The following is a 20,733-nucleotide window of genomic DNA, read 5'->3' on the forward strand; positions in this document are numbered from 1 at the left end:
AAATAATGCTGTGCAGGAGTATTTAATGACATGGAAGCTGTTTACAAAGGTTACATTTTTTAAAGCTTTAATACAGTGTAAGAGGGATCATTTCATTTTTTAAGGAAAAAATACATACATACACATGCTTGGGCTTCACTGGTAGTTCGATCGGTAAAGAATCTGCCTGCAGTGCAGGAGACCCAGGTTCAATCCCTGGGTCAGGAACATCCCCTGGAGAAGGGAATGGCAACCACTCCAATATGAAAATCCTATAAACAGAGGAGCCTTGAGGAGCCAGTCCATGGAATGGCAAGAGTTGGACACGACTTAGCAATGAAACCACCGCCAAGAGGTATCAGTTCATTTTTTGAGAAAAAAAATACAGACATACATAGGCTTGGAAAAAATGAAAAAAATTAAAACAATGTCAGCTACTATGTGGCAGGAAAATATCTGATGAGGGAGGTGAATCTGTTATTTTCCACATTTTCTATAATGAACATGTATGACTGAGGTAATAAGGAAAAAAAAAGTTACTGTTTTTAAAAAGATGAAATCATATGATTTAATAAAGGAAATTTTTGTCCTTAGAACTTGAAATAAAATTATCATGATAGTTGAGTATTTTCACATTTAACTCTAGGCCTCCTGACTGCCAAGGCACAGAGAGAAATGAAGACTTATATAAGTCTCCACTGCTTGACTTATCAGTTCTTCCCAGGATATAAACTACCATCTTGGCACTGGATTCTAGGAGAAATGTATGATGTACACTTTGTTCTAATGACTCCTGTAGTTGCTTAAGAACTGAAGTTCTCACTGCTCACTAAGGGACAAATATCACACACATAGCCAGCCCCTGTTTTTTCATAATGTACTCCCATCCGTATTTATCTACCATAGCAAAATAGTCTCAAGATGAATGAGATGTTTTCAATAAGGCATCAATGATGAATATCCAGCTTTTAGGCAGTATGCTGATGGTGTCACTTTCACAAGAATACTCAGAAGACTGTCTTACGGATGCAGTGGATCACAAACTGGTTCATGTGATGTACTTTAAGAATGTAAGTTTCTTAATAATATATGTAAGAGCCCTCTGAGAAGAGAAAGTAGAAAAAATTAGGTCAGTGGCCATGGATGCTTGCTCCAAAAGCTGATGGAAGCCACAGAGAGGCAGAGCTGAACTACCAGGCCTGAGGTGGCCCTGGAAAGAAGACCGCAACGAGAAGCCCCTCCACACGACATCTGTCAACGTCAGTGTCCCTGAGGATTCAGACACTGGGGACGAGGGTGAGGAAGTTGAGCCTGTTACCTTCTGTTGACGTCTATCCTTCGTACAGAAACCATGTAAATTAGATTTCCCTCTGTATCTTACCTACAGTTTCTCCCAGATTCTACAGATCCAAGTCAACCCATGAGAGAGCTAAGGTGTTATAGAACTTGGGAGACTATTAATATAGTGTTCTTCTTCCTCCAAATCCTCCCCACCCCCAAATACTGTCCATTCCATATGCCTGATACTTACCTTCAAGGTCAAAATCAAGACTTTCCTGACCAGTGCTGTGACCTTTCTTTCACCTGTGACCTCCAAGAGAACATAATCCTACACAGCTCACTGACACACATCCTGCATGGCACGTGTCCCCGTGCCAGGCTGTAGGCTGTGACATATTAGACATCTCACCCAGGACCTGCTACAGTGTCTCATGCATGAGTACCAAGGTGACAAGTTCATCTAATTCCCACTTTGTCCACCGCCCCCTTGGTAAGTTAGAGATAAAATTGGTAGCATAATTGTGAGCAAAGCAATAGTGCTAAAGGCCAGAATTTCTTGACTGGGAATGCAGTTTTCTAAGAATAATTCAACAAACAAAATTTTGTGTGCTGTTCACTATGGAGAAAAAGAAGGTAATATTCTTCTTGATATCTAAGGAGTTCACAGTCTCTTGGAAATTAAAGACCCATATGTATAATAACGTGTAATTAACATGGAAAAAGTAAGAGCTTTGGATAAGCTCCAAAGAAGAGCCATCAACAATGTTCCTCAAGAGATAGCTTCAATTTACATCCCACTGAATTTGGGCCAGGGGAGTGAAATGCTATCTACGGAAAAACAAGGGACATTCTCTACTCTGAACTGATCTGCCGTTTGCAGGGCCCTGGCCTCTGAATGAGGCCATTCATTTGCAGAAGACACCACACGCTGAAGTCCACCTAGTGTGGGACTCTGGCCAGAGCAGTGAGGAAGCTGAACACAGCTGAAAGAACCAGTACAGCACCAGGCACATGAAAACGCTTGGGGAGCCAGAAGAGTGGTCATGAACGTTTTGAAAGCTTGTCTAATGGAAGATGGGCTCCGTAAGCATTTCTCATCCTACAAGAAACAGCCCATAGTGGGGTCATGAGGTCAATTTAGAGGTAACACTTGCAGTAAGTGCTGTTTCATAAAATGCTTGTCATAAAAGTGAGTGTACATGTGTGTGCACACATGCATGTGCACAGGGTCACACAAGTGGATTTCTTAACAGTTTGCAAAGTCTGAATTAGACAAACATTATGAGAAAGACACATTTAAAGAAAGAAAACACCTCAAACAAGTGAAACTGCCTCACAAGGGGGTTTATTATTGTGAATGGCAGACAGCTTCCAGCCTCTGAAAGACTCCAAGCAGCGCCAAAGCCATAGATTGTCAAGGAGGATATTCACATTGGTGGAAAGTTAAATGTGAAGAATTCTAAGTATCTGCCCCATGTATCAGACGGTCAAGTCTAGACCACAGGCCCTTAATTACCGCTGAAGGAACAATTAGAAGGGAAACAACTCCATGAAGTCACAGAGGTGAAATTTCGTTTGGTCATTTATACTGGAACAGTACCTCTGTGAAAGGAAACATTGTAAGTGATACTTGGACCAAGGGCTCTCAACCTAGATGTACATCAGAATCATCTGGGGAACTTGTAAAAGACACCCATGCTTGGATCCCAGCATATCTCAACTCAAACACTGGGGCCCAAGATTTGTATTTTGTTTCACGTTCCCCAGCTACAAGTTGCAAACCACTGATTTATATGTGTAAAATGTAAAAATGACATTTTATAAAGCACAGAGGGAAGGAAAACAGCACCAGGATTGTACCTGAAGATCATAAAAAGAAGTGGATGGAAAACATCAAGTCAAGGGTTTGGATTCTGCTCCAGGTACAGAAAGCTGAAAAGAGCATTACTCCCATGCTTACAAATAAAACAGATAAACTGCAAGTTCATGACTCTCTTGAGTCTATTAGACAGCTGAGTTCATAGGGGAACAAACTAGCCCAGAATCTGAGAACCAGGCACCTGAAGAAAAAGACAAGACAAGCACTTGCTCACCCGAGCAGATGCACTGGGACACAAGTAACAAACACCAATGGAACCTGCTGAGGGAGTCGACAGAGCACAGACAGGGACCACCCTGAGCACAGGGCGCGAGGAGGCCCAAGGCTCACACCGAAACAGTGAGGCAAGCCCTGCAGCAAACCAGCCCCCACCTAAACTCAAGGTGTCACTAGAGGAAGCTCAAGTCTGTGGTGCATTGAGGAGAAGTACACCCATAACAAACTGAGAATCCAGTCAACTCCCAAGCAGACTGATCAACTCCCTACACTAAAGCCTAGTGGAAAGAGAGAGGCCTTCCCATTTCCAAGCATGAAAACTATCTCAGTCTCTAACGTCCTACACAAGATGTCCATGTCTTGACAAAACATTACAGAGCATACAAAAAGAAAAAACAACACTGCCAAGAGACACAGCCATTAACAGAACTAGACCTCAGATACAACACAGATGGGGAAGTTATCAGACACACCAAATTTAAAATAACCGTAATCAGTGGTCAAAGATTCTAATGGAAAAGAGGGTAGACAACATGAAAGGTCAAATGTATAATTTTAACATAGAAACTATAAGAAATAATCAAATGGAAATGCTTGAAATGCTAAACACAGTAAGAGAAATGAAGGATGCTCTCAACAGTAGAAACAAGACAAAGTGTCCAATAGCTGTGGACTAATACCAAAAGTCCTAATGTAGGTGTAGTCAAAATTTCAGAAGGAGAAAGAAGAAATATTTGAAGAAATAATTGCTGAGAATTTTCTAAAATTAATGACAGATACAAAACCACAGAAACAAGCAGCTCAAAAACACCATGGAGGAAAAATACCAAGCATGTGCATGCATGTGCACACGTACACACACACAGGCATACCGTATTAAAGCAGCTGACAACTGAGAACAAAGTCTCAAATGCAGTGGGGGAGAATGAAACATTATATACAAAGGAACAAAGGTAAGAATTACAGAAGACACCTTGTCAGAAGGTATGCAAGTAAGAAAATGAAGCAACATCTTCGAAGTGCTGAAAGGTATAAAAAGTGCCAACCCAGAATTCTTTACCTAGGGAAAATATCTTTCCGAAATGAGCAAGAAATAACTGCAATAGGCCAACAGAAATTGAGAGAATTCATTGCCAAGAGACGTACACCTCAATAAATACTGAGGTTTTATAGGCAGAAGGACTATGATGTCAGACAGAAACTTGGATCTATTTAAAGTGCTATAAATAGAATAAACAAAAGTCAAATACAATTCTTCTTTATTTTTAATTGCTATAAAAGGTAACTGATATCAATCCCTAGGTCAGGAAGACCCCCATGGAGAAGGAAATGACAACCCACTTCACTCTTCTTTTGTAGAGAATCCCATGGACAAAGGAGCCTGGTGGGCTATGGTCCACAGGTCACAAAGAGTCAGAGACAACTGAAGTGACTTATGCACCCACCTGCTTCAGGTTGGGACACACAGTTTTGAGGGCATTATTAGCCTGCTGTGGTCCCCTTTGCCTGGCAATTCAATAAAGCTATTTCTGCTTCACCCCCCCAAAAAAATAAATAAATAAAAGGTAACTGAATGTTTTAAGCAAGAGTCAGAAAACTACAACCTGCAAACCAACTTCAGTCCGAAGTCTATTTTAGGGATTCCCTGGTGACTCAGAGATAACAAATCCACCTGCCAATGCCAGAGACACAGGAGATGTAGATTTGATCCCTGGGTTGGGAAGAGCCCCTGGAAAAGGAAATGGCAACCAAAGTCTGTTTTAGTATGACCTATGAGCAAAGAATGGTTTTTACGTTTTTTTTAAATATAAATCTATTTACTTTAATTGGAGGCTAATTACTTAACAACATTGTATTGGTTTTGCCATACATCAACATGAATCCACCACCCGTGCACACGTGTTCCCCAGCCTGAAGCCCCCCCTCCCACCTTCCTCCCCATACCATCCCTCTGTGTCATCCCAATGCACCAGCCCCGAGTATCCTGTATCCTGCATCGAACCTGGACTGGAGATTCATTTCACATATGATATTATACATGTTTCAATGCCATTCTCCCAAATCATCCCACCCTAGCCCTCTCCCACAGAGTCCAAAAGACTGTTCTATACATCTGTGTCTCTTTTGCTGTCTTGCATACAGGGTTATTGTTACCATCTTTCTAAATTCCATATATATGCATTAGTATACTGTATTGGTGTTTTTGTTTCTGGCTTACTTCACTCTGTATAATAGGCTGCAGTTTCATCCACCTCATTAGAACTGATTCAAATGTATTCTTTTTAATGGCTGAGTAATACTCCATTGTGTATATGTACCACAGCTTTCTTATCCATTCATCTGCTGATGGACATCTAGGTTGCTTCCATGTCCTGCCTATTATAAATAGTGCTGCGATGAACATTGGCGGGGTACACGTGTCTCTTTCAATTCTGGTTTCCTCGGTATATATGCCCAGCAGTGGGCTTGCTGGGTCATATGGCAGTTCTATTTCCAGTTATTTAAGGAATCTCCACACTGTTCTCCATAGTGGCTCTACTAGTTTGCATTCCCACCAACAGTGTAGGAGGGTTCCCTTTTCTCTGCACCCTCTCCGGCATTTATTGCTTGTAGACTTTTGGATTGCAGCCATTCTGACTGGCATGAAATGGTACCTCATTGTGGTTTTGATTTGCATTTCTCTGATAATGAGTGATGTTGAGCATCTTTTCATGTGTTTGTTAGCCATCTGTATGTCTTCTTTGGAGAAATGTCTGTTTAGTTCTTTGGCCCATTTTTTGACTGGGTCGTTTATTTTTCTGGAATTGCGCTGCAGGAGTTGCTTGTATATTTTTGAGATTAATTCTTTGTCAATTGCTTCATTTGCTATTATTTTCTCCCATTCTGAAGGCTGTCTTTTCACCTTTCTTATAGTTTTCTTTGTTGTGCAGAAGCCTTTAAGTTTAATTAGGTCCCATTTGTTTATTTTTGCTTTTATTTCCAATATTCTGGGAGGTGGGTTATAGAGGATCCTGCTGTGAATTATGTCGGAGAGTGTTTTGCCTATGTTCTCCTCTGGGAGTTTTATAGTTTCTGGTCTTATGTTTAGATCTTTAATCCATTTTTGAGTTTATTTTTGTGTATGGTGTTAGAAAGTGTTCTAGTTTCATTCTTTTACAAGTGGTTGACCAGTTTTACCAGCACTACTTGTTAAAGAGATTGTCTTTTCTCCATTGTATATTCTTGCCTCCTTTGTCAAAGATAAGGTGTCCATGCTAAGTTGCTTCAGTCGTGTCCGACTCTGTGCCACCCCATAGACGGAAGCCCACCAGGCTCCCCTGTCCCTGGGATTCTCCAGGAAAGAACACTGGAGTGAGTTGCCATTTCCTTCTCCAAAGGTGTCCATAGGTGCGTGGATTTATCTCTGGGTTTTCCAAAAGTCTACAAGCAATAAATGCTGGAGAGGGTGCAGAGAAAAGGGAACCCTCCTACACTGTTGGTGGGAATGCAAACTAGTAGAGCCACTATGGAGAACAGTGTGGAGATTCCTTAAATAACTGGAAATAGAACTGCTATATGACCCAGCAATCCCACTGCTGGGCATACACACTGAGGAAACCAGAATTGAAAGAGACACGTGTACCCCAATATTCATCGCAGCACTATTTATAATAGGCAGGACATGGAAGCAACCTAGATGTCCATCAGCAGACGAATGGATAAGAAAGCTGTGGTACATATACACAATGGAGTATTACTCAGCCATTAAAAAGAATACATTTGAATCAGTTCTAATGAGGTGGATGAAACCAGAGCCTATTATACAGAGTGAAGTAAAACAGAAAGAAAAACACCAATACAGTATATTAATGTATATATATGGAATTTAGAAAGATGGTAATGATAACCCTGTATTCGAGAAAGCAAAAGAGACACAGATGTATAGAACAGTCTTTTGGACTCTGTGCGAGAGGGTGGGGGGGATGATTTGGGAGAACGGCATTGAAACATGTATAATATCATATGTGAAATGAATCTCCAGTCCAGGTTCGATGCATGATACAGGATGCTCAGGGCTGGTGCACTGGGATGACCCAGAGGGAGGTATGGGGAGGGAGGTGGGAGGGGGTTCAGGCTGGGGAACACGTGTACAAGGGTGGTGGATTCATGTTGATGTATGGCAAAACCAATACAATGTTGTTAAGTAATTAGCCTCCAATTAAAATAAATAAATTTATATTAAAAAATAAAAAGCATTGCACATTTTAAATTAATTAATTAACACACACATTATCAAAATTGTGGTATGCCGCTAAAGCAGTAAAGGGAAATTTATAGCACTAAATGCGTATATTAAAACAGAGGAAAAGTCTCAGATCAGTAATAAGAGCTTACCCCTTAAGAAAACAGGAGTGTAATTTAAACCCAAAGCAAGGTGAAGGAAGGAAATAAACTAGAACAGAAACCAATAAAATTGAAAACAAAATTTCCTTCAATTAAAAATAAATTAGCTTGGAGGAAAAAAGCAAACAGAAAAAGATACAAAATCAATGAAATAAAAGTCTGGATCTTTGAAAGATCAATAAAGTTGATAAACTTCTAGAGAGACTAAGAAAATTATTGAAGACACAAATTACCAGTATCAGAAATGAAACGGGGAACATCACTACAGATCCCAAAGACATTAAGTGGATAATAGAGGAATACCACAAACAGTACTATATCTATAAATTTGACAACTTAGGTGAAGAAGACCAATTCCTTGGAAAATAAAAACTATTGAAACTTATCAAGAAAAACTGGGTAGCTAGAATTTTCCTATATCTACTAAAGAAGTTAAATTTGTAGTTTAAAAATCTTCTACCAGAGAAAATTCTAGGCCAAGATGGTTTCACTAACGAATACTATCAAATGGTAAAGGAAGAAATAATAGCAGTCCTACAGAGTCTCTTCCAAAAATACATCACAATCAAGTAGGATTTATCCTAGGAACACAAAGCTGTTTCAACAGTTGAAAAGCAATCAGTGTAACTCAATGCAGATGGTGATTGCAGCCATGAAATTAAAAGATGCTTACTCCTTGGAAGGAAAGTTATGACCAACCTGGACAGCATATTCAAAAGCAGAGACATTACTTTGTCAACAAAGGTCCATCTAGTCAAGGCTATGGTTTTTCCAGTGGTCATGTATGGATGTGAGAGTTGGACTGTGAAGAAGGCTGAGCACTGAGGAATTGATGCTTTTGAACTGTGGTGTTGGAGAAGACTCTTGAGAGCCCCTTGGACTGCAAGGAGATCCAACCAGTCCATCCTAAAAGAGATCAGTCCTGGGTGTTCATTGGAAGGACTGATGCTGAAGCTGAAGCTCCAATATTTTGGCCACCTCATGTGAAGAGTTGACTCATTGCAAAAGAGCCTGATGCTGGGAGGGATTGGGGGCAGGAGGAGATAACAGAGGATGAGTTGGCTGGATGGCATCACCGACTCAATGGACATGAGTTTGGGTAAACTCCAGAAGTTGGTGATGGACAGGGAGGCCTGGCGTGTTGCGATTCATGGGGTCACAAAGAGTTAGACACGACTGAGCAACTGAGCTGAACTGAACTCACCACAGTGAATATGAATAAATCACATGATCCTGTCAACAGATGGGAAAAAAAGTATTCAACAAAATTCAAAATCCATCCATAATAAAAACTCAGTAAACTAGAATAAAAGGGAAATTCCTTAACCTCAGGTGGAAACCTCAGCTAACACCATATTTCATCATGAAAGATTATTTCGCCCTTATTATAAGAAACAAAACAAGGATATTCTCTCTCATCACTTCTATTCAACATTCAACTAGAATTCTTAACCAGTTGATTAAGAAAAAGAAATAAAAGGCAACCAGAGTGGAAAGGAAGAAATAAAGGTGTATTTATTCACAGATGATATGACTGCATATGTAAAAAACCCCAAAGAATTTACAAATAAACCTACAACAATAACTGACTTTAGCACAGTAACAGAATACAATGTCAACATACAAAAATCTATTGTATTTCTGGATATGAGCAACAAAAACAATATCAGAAGTGAAACACTTACGTATAAATCTAACAAAACATGTGGAAGATCTATATCCTGAAAACTACTGAATGCTGATAGAAAAATAAAAACAGAAATAAAGAGATAGGCCATACTGTGTTCATGAACTGGAACGAAAGATGTCAGTTCCTCCTAAATGAATCTATAGATACAATGCAATCCCACTCAAAATCCCAGCAGGGTTTTTTGTAGATCTCTACAACTTACATGAAAAGGCAAAGGAACCAGGAGGGCCGTAATGAGTTTGAAAAGGAATAAAATCGGAGGACTTATACTACCTGCTTTCAAAATTTATCATCAAGTCACAGTATCAAGACAGTGCAGTGGTGGTATAAAGCAGGCATTAAGATCAATGGAATAAAACTGGCAATCCAAAAATAAACCTTTGATTATAACCTTGCCGATTATCAACAAAATATCAAGACAACTCAATAGGGAAAAAATAGTCTTTTCAACAAATTGTGCTGAAAGAACTAGAATTCCACGTGCTATGAAAAAAATTGCCTGACTCACAGTTTACATGTTACACAAAAATTAACCCGAAATGAATCCTACATCTAAATGTAAAACACAGAACCGTGAAGAAAATTTAGTAGAAAACTTCCACAAGAAAAGACTGATAAACTGGTTTACCAAAGCTTAAAGCTTTTGCCCTAAGAAAGACACTGCTATGGGAATAAAAAGATTGGCACAGGCTGAGAGAATTTCTCTGAAAATCATTTCTGACACAAGATATATATCCAGATTATGTAGTATTAGTATTAGTCACTCAGTCATGTCTGACTCTTTGTGACCCAATGGACTGTAGCCATCAGGCTCCTCTGTCCATTGAATTCTCCAGGCAAGAATATTGGAGTGGGTTGCCATTTCCTTCTCCAGGGGATCTTCCTGACCCAGGGATTGAACTCAGGCCTCCCGCATTGCAGGCAGTTTCTTTACCATCTGAGCCACTAGGGAAGCCCAGATTATGTAAAGAACGCTCAAAACTCAATAAGAAAACAAACAACCCAATAAAAATAGGTATTCAAAATTACCTTTGCATAACACTTCTATTTTATAAATTTTTATTTGAATTTGTATATTTTTCCCAGCTAGTAATCAGACCAAACTCAACTTCTCACTAATTTTTTATACTATATTGCTTTGATTTTGGAATTAGGCTTTTGATCTCTGTTAACCTTTGGGCACTTTAAACTGGCCTATAAAAATAAAACTATTAATTTTCTTTGAACTCAGAAGATAATTTGCATGCACAACTTTAATAAAGAGACTATTTTTTCCTATCAAATAAAACTAGCTCTTTTCACACACACCCAAATGAGTTATAACTGTGGGACATCGAAACTTTACACTGTCACCTTTTAAACAATGAACCCTGAGTATGAATCATTTTTAATCACCCTACTTCTTTCTTCCCCTGCTACCAAATCTAAACAATTATGGAATACCATGATGAAAGAAATGACCCTTATTTTCCCTTTGCTCATATTTCTTCACTTATTTTGTCACCTGGCACCATGTTTTGTAAGTCATTAAAAATTACATTTTGGGGATAATAAGAGGTATAGCAAACAAAGAGATTCTGCATGAAGGAAATTCTTTAAGATCAAGTTATTCAATACATAATCCTCTTCCTCCACGTGAAGGTCTTTCTTCCCCAACACCAACACCATACCTGCGCAAGCCATATTTCTCTGCTGGAAACCAGAAAGATACTAAACCTTGATGATTTCCAGCACTATGCACAGCTTGTGTCAACACTACTGCAGTCTTCTCTTAACGTATTTTTCATTATAGGACTTCTCATCACCTGACACAGGAGACAAAACAAATATATCTCATTCCAATAAAGTGTGAGCTCCATGAGAACACAGACTGTGTCCTTCTCATATACTTTTTTAATCCCCAGAGCAGTGTCTGCCATACAGTGGGTATTCAATAAATATGTGTGAATGAATTGACTGCCCAAGGCATCTCTCTACTTCATCCCCTCACACTTTTTCAGGGACCCTGGGCAGGACTGCTGATGCAAACAACAAAATATGCTGCCTTCCACTCCCTCCTTTCTTCCAGGATTAGTGACTAGATTTTTCTGCCAAGTTCTATGCTAAGTAGATACTGAGGATGAAGGATCATGAGAAGTAGCACCCTGTGGCCCAATCAAATGCTAAACGCCCACCGTGTCCACCATGTCAAATGGAAACAAACAGCAGCTCACTTCAAATTTCAATGCAAACAGGAGAAATGCTCCAAAAGCAGAGGACAGTAGAGGCTGGTTTCCTACTGAACAGAGTTATAAAGTATCTACTCACTGGACTATCATCAGGAGAATCATTCTCTAATCCAGGACCTACTGCTAACTGCATCTTCACCAAATACCAGCTGTTAGTTAAATACCAGTTAACAACACTTAAAAGTCATGACTGAGAGCAGATGTTCCCAATAAGGGATGAGGAGAGGGTGCCAGGGTGCTGGGGGGTGGGAGGCACAGCAGAACCAGCTGTGAGGCTTTTTCTAACTATACTTAGCCCCGCCCTAAACTCCTCCACCTAAACCACCCACAGTTACCCCCATAGAGTGAGCCATCATTGCTGTCACTATGAAAGTATGAAAGATTCAAACGCTTCACCAGGTTCTAAGCATAAGTTCTTTGAGGGATGGGACCAAGATTTAGGCTTCTTAGTGATGCCCAGAGTGGTTCTCCTGTCTCTACCAGTGCCTCCAACCTCAACCCCTTCCCTCCCTCGGCCACACCCTAGACGTCTCCTATTGTCCTGAGCTTCTCCTGTCTGCCCACAAGGCCATGTCTTTCATCATCTGTCACCACCTCTGGGAGACTCGGATGACTGCCTACCTAACAGCCTGACAGGCAGTTTCGCTTTCTGCCTAGCTAACAGAATTCTGATTTTCAGATATGGGCACCGATGTGCTCAGGGAAGGTGACCCTCCCCCAGCTCCAGAGCACAGCTTGGCCACGACAATCAAAGCCATGCTTGCCTCCTTTTCCACTGATGGTTGAGCATGGACACATGACCATAGGGAACATAGGGAACTTCTGAGAAATTATGACTTTTGTTGTCTAGATAATCACTGGAAAGCAAGCCCTCTCCCTCCCTTTTTGTTTTAGATGTTAGCATGTGAAGGCATGTTGGAGCTCCAGTCACCCTGTGGCAGGACAGAAACCTAGAGAATCTTCAAGAAGCCAACCCAAAACTGTGGCTGTTTTGAACCATCCACCTCTAGACTTCTTAAGCAAACAGTCCCATAACCTAAACAATGTTACTTACAACAGAGAGTACCCACCACTTGGCCTGGGAAGTCCCTCAAACTTTCTTCCTAGAGCAGCTCTACTTATCTCCGATTCAGAGCTCAACTAGTTTCCTTGGGAAGGCTTTGGTTGTCCCCAGATAGTTCAACACAGACTCTGTTATCTGCACATCTGCCTCTCCAACTAAACTGTGAAATTCTCAAAAGCAAACATTTTCACCCTTGGCAGAGGCCCTGCCATACACTGGGCACTTACTAAATGCTGAGTGAATGAATGAACCAACAAACAAACAGCAAAATAAGAAATCAAAGGATGAATATGCAGGACGCCTTCCATGCCTTGGATAAGCCTTGACAACTGACAGATGGAATATGGCACACAGGCTGTCTACATCCTACCAAAGACTTCCTTTAGGTGGTGGTGAGCAAAGGCTGAGACAGTACAATGAGCAGGTCCTATTTTTATCTGCCTGGAAGTCAGACATCTTATTGGAAACTATCCTCGTCCAATCCCCGGAAGCTGGGGTGGAGCTGTCTATCACAGTGGCACCTGAGCAAAGTACCCACTCTTATGGTGAAAACCCACTCCCTGTCCACGGAGATGGCTTGGCCCAGTTTTAGTCTAGTATATCGATAAGATCTGCTGTTAGGATGGAGGAGATGGAAGAGGAGAAAGACATCCCCCCTACCCCTCCCACAAAGGAACAGATAAGCCTGAAGGTGCCAGTGCTTTTATCACTCCATATGAAGAAGCAGTCAACATGGGGGGTGGGGGTGGGGGGAAAGAGCTAAGATACATACGAGAGAGAGAAAAAGCCATGCCACCTTATGTGTGCCCGGGATCAAGTTATGCCTGCAGATGAAACCCTCAGCCTTTTCATTTATGTAACTCAATCAATTTCAATATGCTACTGCTGCTAAGTCGCTTCAGCTGTGTCTGACTCTTTGCAACCCCATGGACTGCAGCCCACCAGGCTCCTCCATCCATGAGATTTTCCAGGCAAGAGTACTGGAGTGAGGTGCCATCGCCTTCTCCGCAATTTCAATATAGCATAAGGCAATTTTCAAGTGACTAAAACACAACCCAAAGAAAAGAATTCTGACAAATACAGTCAATAATGTTGAAAGCAAACTGTTACCATCTCTTCTACATTCAGGACCTGTGCGCTGTCACTTCTCAAAACCTGGCTTCTAGGATGGTGGTGGCAATTAAGATAGCCTGGAGGAGGCCTGCTGCTGCTGCTAAGTCACTTCAGTCGTGTCCGACTCTGTGCAACCCCATAGACGGAAGCCCACCAGGCTCCCCTGTCCCTGGGATTCTCCAGGCAAGAACACTGGAGTGGGTTGCCATTTCCTTCTCCAATGCATGAAAGTGAAAAGTGAAAGTGAAGTCGCTCAGTCGTGTCTGACTCTTCGAGACCCCATGGACTGCAGCCTACCAGGCTCCTCCGTTCATGGGATTTTCCAGGCAAGAGTACTGGAGTGGGGTGCCATTGCCTTCTCGGGGAACAAAACACACACCATCATCACTGCCTTTCCTCCTAAAGGAGGGTAATCTGAACCTCGTCTGTTTCTCTTCTGTTCAGAAATGAATTTGAACCTCTGGGAGGCACAAAGTGTTACATTAACTAGATACAGAAAAAAAATGGAGAGAATTCTCATCAAGCAACCTACTATGGATTTTACAAATATCTTATAACTTAACTGTTGTGATGATTATAATACCCTTCTTACCTCTGAGCAAACAGAATCAGGGAAATTAAGTAACTTACTCGAGGCCATACAGCTAGTAACTAGAATTTAAATTCTATACTTTTTCCACTTTATCACTCTGATGGCCAGGGCCTGTGAGATGGAGCTCAGCCCTCCGCCTTCACCCCAACACCGACAGCGCCCCAGGACACACAGACCTGGATGGACCCTGACAACCTCGGCCCCCTGCAGTCAGGGCAGCCTCGCATACCCAGTTTTCTGGAAGCCGCAGGTAGCTAACCCAGGTGTCTGTCGGATTCTCAACACCAGCGCCAGAAGTAAAGACCAGGGCAGAAGGAACAGTGACACCTGCGCGGGCCCGGGAAGCACCGCAGAGAGAGAGGCGGGAGCTCGCCCTGGGCTCCCCCCGCCCAGCTCCGCGCTCTCCGCAGCAGCCGGCCCCCCTGCTCTCCCCACCAGCTCCCGGCAAACCCTGCCTCCGCGCCGCCTGGGCCGCTGAGAGACCCGCGCAGCCCGGATCATGTCCCCGCGCCCGGGTCCGGGGCAGATATTTGCAGCTGTTTGCCCCCAGGCAGCGACGCGACCCCGACCCCTCAGCTGTGCCGCGCCCCCGGCGCCCCCACTCCCCAGCGGCGCCGGGCAGGGGCGCCCGCATTGCCCACCGCGGCCGCGCGGCCCCTCAGGGACCAGGCTGGGGGGCCCGCCGCCCCCAGCGCGGTGCGCCTGTCCCGCTCACCTGCACCGCCGCGCTCGCCGGGCCTCCGCGCGCCAGCCTGGGTCCCGGCTCTCAGATCCCAGTCAGCGCAGAGCGCACTCGCTGCGGGCCGGCCTTGGTGTGGCCGCGCAGGGAGGGACGGGGCGGGGTGCGGCTCCTCCCCGCCCCGAGCCACCTGGGGCGCCCGGGAAGGGGCGGGGCAGGGCCGGGACAGGTGGGCCCCGCCCGCTGCCCGCAGCCCGGGACTCCTTCGAGATCCTCCGCGGGGTGGAAGCGGGGCCCGGGCGGCCCCGTAATAAGTGACACCTGGGACAGTTAGTGCTTGGGAGGGGCGGGGAGCCAGGACCCGGCTCACACACAGACCGTTTCCACACAGTCTGGCCCATTGGGGAAATGGATCACGGAGCGTGGGAGCCGGAACCCCCTGAACAGGAAAAGGAGAGGCCAGTCCTTCTGTTTGTGGGCTGTAGAAATCAAGAACCGAGAGCCTCCGGGTGAAATTGATGGGGCCAAGGGCAAGTTCAGAACTGGAAAGCTCAGACAGGCCTTTTCTAACCGTTCTGCCCTCCCATCCGCACTTCAAATGATCCTTTTTAAAATAATGACTTTAAACTATAAATAAGGTCGTTCAGATAGTGATGTCCTCCCCACCTGGAGACTGTAAGCCCCAGGTGGGACAGCAAACTCTTCTGTCCTTGATGAATCATTAGAGGTGAACAAACCAAGGGCAGAGCAGGTGCTCAGTTAAGGGCTGATGAATAACTGAGGCGTGACCAGCCTCTTACTGGTCCCCCCAGGCCAGAGTCTGCTGGAGCGTCCCCCCTCCCACTTTGTCAGAGAGCCCAGAGTCAAGCTGCCTGGCTTCCAGACCACCCATCCTCTCTGTACTGCTTACCTCCCTCCCAGTGCCAGTCGAGAAGCTGACTTGTGGGAGGTCTGCAAAGGTCTTAGGGGCACCTTTGGAAAATCTTTACCTCCTGAAGATGTTACAGGCAGAGGAACTCGGACATACAATGCTGTCCTGCCAGCCCCACCCTGTTCAGGCACAGCCCAGAGTTTGGGCAACTGACCTGACATCCCACAGCTGATAGCAGAGCTGAGTGGGGGGACTTGTGGATGGGAAGTCTTGAACTTCTGCAGAAGTAGGGCTTGGGTTTGCTCTGAGTTCTCTAATCCATGGCCTTTCCCGGCTTCTCAAAGGTCAGGTGTGACCTGAGCCATTTGTATTTACTGAGGCCCTGACAGTTTCAAAAACAAAGACGTGTTAGAATAGGATAGAAAGAGTGTGGTATATTTCTTAAGTGTTTCATTGAACAAATGAATAGTCTTCTCACACACAGACACACAGGAGATGATGTGTGATGCTGCTACTAACATGTTAATTTCCAGACTCATTAAAGAAATCCATTTCAAGCCCACTACAGGAAACACTGTACAACTTTAAAGTTGTATAGACTATTCCTCCTTGTAACTATTTCTATATTCTTCAATGACTGCACATTAAACCCCAGAAGCCATAACTGGAGGCTCTTAAGATGAGGTCAAGGCCACCCCTCCCCTATTGTGTTGAACAATAGGCTCAACACTCTTAAGGCCTGGACCCATGTCCCTTCATCAGTGAGTCCTGCACAGATGGGTGTTTAAGATGTGGTATGGCCTGGCTGGCCACTTGGCACTGGGCAAGGCCAACCCAGAAAAAAGCCACAGAGGATGCCCCACCCAGTGTGCCCTCCTCCAGCTGCACTCCCTCCATGGTGGGTGGGGAGGCTGGTGTCCCTCCCGGGACTGTGACGGGGACAGCCTTGGGACAGCCACTGGCACTAGTAGGTGAGGCTGAACCCAGGAATCCCTCTGGGTCTCACCCACGTGACATGGACCCAGCCCTTCTTGCATGTTGGTTTCAGTCAGTGGAGTGTGTGATCCCCTGTGATTTAGGATCCTCCCACTCTGTGTGTGATCTTGGCTGGGCCAACCTGGTAGGTGATGCCACCTGGGCTAACCTGAGAATCATCAGGAAAGTAAATGCAAGTTGTGCTCTGATGTTCCTGTTCTCTCTCTCCCCGCTCTGGGCTTGTTGAGGAGCCCTAAGCATCTTCCTCAGTTATGCATTTCTCCTACTTGGGAAATGTGTATGCATGAAATCAGACACACTCTCTGCTTGAAGTTTTTTACTTGAAAGGGGTATCCAAAATATGACAGGCTGATACCATTGTGAGGTTAAAGGAAAGAATGTACGTGAAGTACATGAGCACAGGGCCACACAAAGCACCTGCTCAGTAAATGGTGCTCAGCCTGGCAGTGCCAAGAGAGCCGGCTGATATCTGTTAGCTATTATAGTGCTGAAAATAAAGACCAAATCATTGATGGACTCCTGGAGAATCTAAACTAAATTAATCCTTGCAAATAGCTGTGATCCCCAGGAGAAGGATATCCGAACTAGGAAATCTTCAGGTTCTTTTCCATCTCTAGATCTTTGATAGTATAATGGAAGAGAAGCTATCCAAAGAAGAAATAATTCCAATTTTCTGAACCTTGGAATATATTTACCTTCCTAATTTTTCCTACTTTTACATAGCACTCAGTATGTACATTAACATGGTACACCATTTTCTGTGCACATTTTTCAATGAAACAATGCATATAAAGTACCTAGGGTAATTCCCAGCACATAATAACTGCTCGATTAATTACAACTAACATGGGAGAGGTGTTGAAGTGATCAGAATTACTAGGATCAGAAAGAACCATGGATTCAGGCAGGCAAATCTGAGAATCAGTTTATTAGGTAACCCAGAATTTTAAGTTCACTGGTTCCGGAATCAGACCATTTCGGTTAAAATCCAGTCATGGTTTATGAATCTCACTATGCTCCAGTTTCCTCATCTATAAAATGAAGATAATACTAGTATATCAGAGGAAAAAGCTGGAGACATGAAAAGAATAGCTAACCTTCATTGAGCAGCTACTCTGTGCTGGTCATGATGTTAGGTGCTTAGATTTTCTTTTCACAGTTGACTTCAGAGTGGGGATTCATCCAGGAATCACAAACCTTGAACCTGGACTCAGTATTCTATATCTTACAGTTTTTCCTTAAGAGAGCATCCACAACTGTCCTTATATTTGCAAACAAGCCTTGGGTCTCAAGACCAGTTAGGAATCAGTCTTCCAAACTTAGCCAGTGGTTTTAGGACTGGAAGACTTGTGAGCCCCCACAAAGGGCAGAGATCCTTGAGAAGGAGGTTCACCAGGAGGCCCGCTCAAGGTGCAAACCACTGCGCCCGAGAAGTCTGATTCAGGAGGGCCGAGAGGTTGTGGGATAAGCAGTTAGGTGCTACTTACCAACCGGTGAGCCTAGGAAACTGATAGCATCCAACCTTCTCATCTCTCAGGTGAGAAGCAGCCCCAGGGATCAGCTCACTTGGAATCACCTTCCAGCCCGCATCTGCCAATCAGCCAAGCCCTCACCCCACCCAAACCAAGGGAAAGACATGTTTCTCCCTGCACAACCCAGCTTTGCACAAGGAGCACTCAGCGAACAAAACAGCCTTCTTTCATGAGGAAAATAACATATGCAGCTACCTGAGAGCTAGCTTGTTAAATCCTAAAGGAGCCTAAACCTGTCTTGCTAGGACACCCCCCTCCTGCACGCACATCCCTCAGTCCAGCCATCCCCCTCCACACACCCCCTCCACACAAGTCGTATCTAGCACTGCTATTTGAACAGCTGAGGCTATTCAGCTAACACTCCCAAGTGACATCCTACAAAAATGTCGATGTTTTGTCCCATATTCTAAAGCCACAGGCTAATAAGACCCTGAAACAGAGGACTTAGGTCTAGTGCCATTTTGGTGTGTGAGGCCCACAGGGGACATGCTTCTTTTGGGGCTAATCTTGGCGGGTGCTGAGTCTGAAGCAAGAACAGGGCGGGCAGCAGCTGCAGCAAGAGTGGCTATGTTTCAGGAATGCCCAAAAATGTCAGCCCAAGAAGGATCAGACAAACCCCAGAATATTCTCGTCCTGACCGGTGAGCTTCCCTCTGTGCTTACCAAGGGCAGCCAAGGATGCATACATGTCTTTGGGGTTTTGATGTTCACCAATCACAAAGTCCTGATGTAGCAAAAAGTTGAAATAACCTTCCGAAAGTGAGCTGAGCACACCTCTCAAATACAAGGCAAGCAGGAAAAATTTCTGACGTGGCTGGCTGTGGCTGTGCCATTTCCCTGAGAAATGTACAAAGACGCAGCTGGCCCCTCAGGCCTGTGCTAGACCCTGAGGCTGGGCAGCAAGTCAGCTCTTCCATATCTGTCCCTTAGTATTGTCTTGTAACCTCTGGAGGACTGTGGATCAGTGTGAATCTGCTTGGCTGTCTAAAACGTTATCAGCTGGGGATGAGCTTGCCCTCTTTGGCTTTGTTTCAGAGACAGCACTGAAGCGTGGACCACAAATGCATGGGTCTGCTACAGAGTCGTTGCCTACAAAAATGCCCAAATGCCTTTGTCGTTGTATTTGTAAACCAAGCAAAGAGGATCTTGATTATTCTAAATTTACTGCTTACTTCTGAAATCAACACCAACATACTTATCTTTTTAATTTGCTAAATGAGGAACTAAAATACCAGTGTGGAGAAAATTCTTAGTGTAAAATCAGAATTCTAGTACCATGAACACACCAAGCAAAATCTGCTTCAGAACCTTTGCACTTACTGTTCCTTCTGTTTGGATTTGTCTCCAGATCTTTGCAAAGCTGGCTCCTTCCCTCATTCACGGAACTGTCCCCGACCACCCAAGCCACGTAGTATCACAGCTCCCTGTTCTGTTTATAGCATATACATGTACCAAATCATTTTAGAAAGTGCTGTCCACTGGTTTATAATGTACCTCTAAGAAAATGAAGATTTTGTGTCATATACCACCTCTCTCCAGCTCCGAAAACAATGCTGAGTACAAAGTAGGTGCTTAAATCTTAGCAGAAAACTTAACGAATGCTCATATTTTTGCAGCAGGCTCTGAGTACATCACACGGAGGTGGCAGCTGCTCCTGTATTTCGCTCCTACAAAGATGCTTCTGGGTTGTAGGCACTTAGCACTAGCTGTAATTGCTGGGAGTCTGAATAGACTTGACTCATGATCTAGCGTCAGGACATTGAGTGAGGCGTACTTACAGGAGTCCTCGGAACAGCCACCAGGCACAGAGATAGAAACTAGCCTCAAACCCCACTCACTGCAGTCCTCAGGAGGTTCTCTCCCCATGAAATAGCCTAAGAGTAGACTTTCCCCAAAAGAAAAAGAGGGTGGAGCAGTAGGAAAAGAAAGGACCCTAAATAGACAGCTCCAGTGAGATTCCATTTCACTGGTAGAATCCAATGATTCCCAGGATTTCACAGTCTTCTCTCCTGCTCAAAGTATCTGTGATGCTAGGTGAAGGCTTAGCTGGTGTCCAAGGAAAAAATGCCTTCACTTGGGAAGTATTTGCTAATAACTATTAAAAATAAGGCAACAGGCCCCTGATGGTGTCACTTATTCTAAAGTCCCATGTCATCAAACCAAAAATGGGACTTAATTTCAGTTTTGGCTCTCCCAGAAATGGAAGCTTAAATTAGGCAATAGGGAATCACC

The 20,733-nt window shown here is 43.8% G+C and overlaps 1 protein-coding gene across 1 annotated transcript in view; it reads right to left on the minus strand.

The window, feature by feature from the left end:
• Nucleotides 1-15,250, minus strand: part of LYPD6B (LY6/PLAUR domain containing 6B) — a 237,378-nt gene extending 222,128 nt beyond the window's left edge. Inside the window, exon 1 of the mRNA XM_002685362.5 lies at nucleotides 15,140-15,250. The gene's annotated coding sequence lies outside the window, so the exon portion shown is untranslated. The remainder of the gene's footprint in view (nucleotides 1-15,139) is intronic.
• Between the last annotated feature and the right edge of the window lie 5,483 nt (nucleotides 15,251-20,733).

This window comes from Bos taurus, chromosome 2, assembly GCF_002263795.3.
Source record: "Bos taurus isolate L1 Dominette 01449 registration number 42190680 breed Hereford chromosome 2, ARS-UCD2.0, whole genome shotgun sequence".
Lineage (NCBI taxonomy): Eukaryota > Metazoa > Chordata > Mammalia > Artiodactyla > Bovidae > Bos > Bos taurus.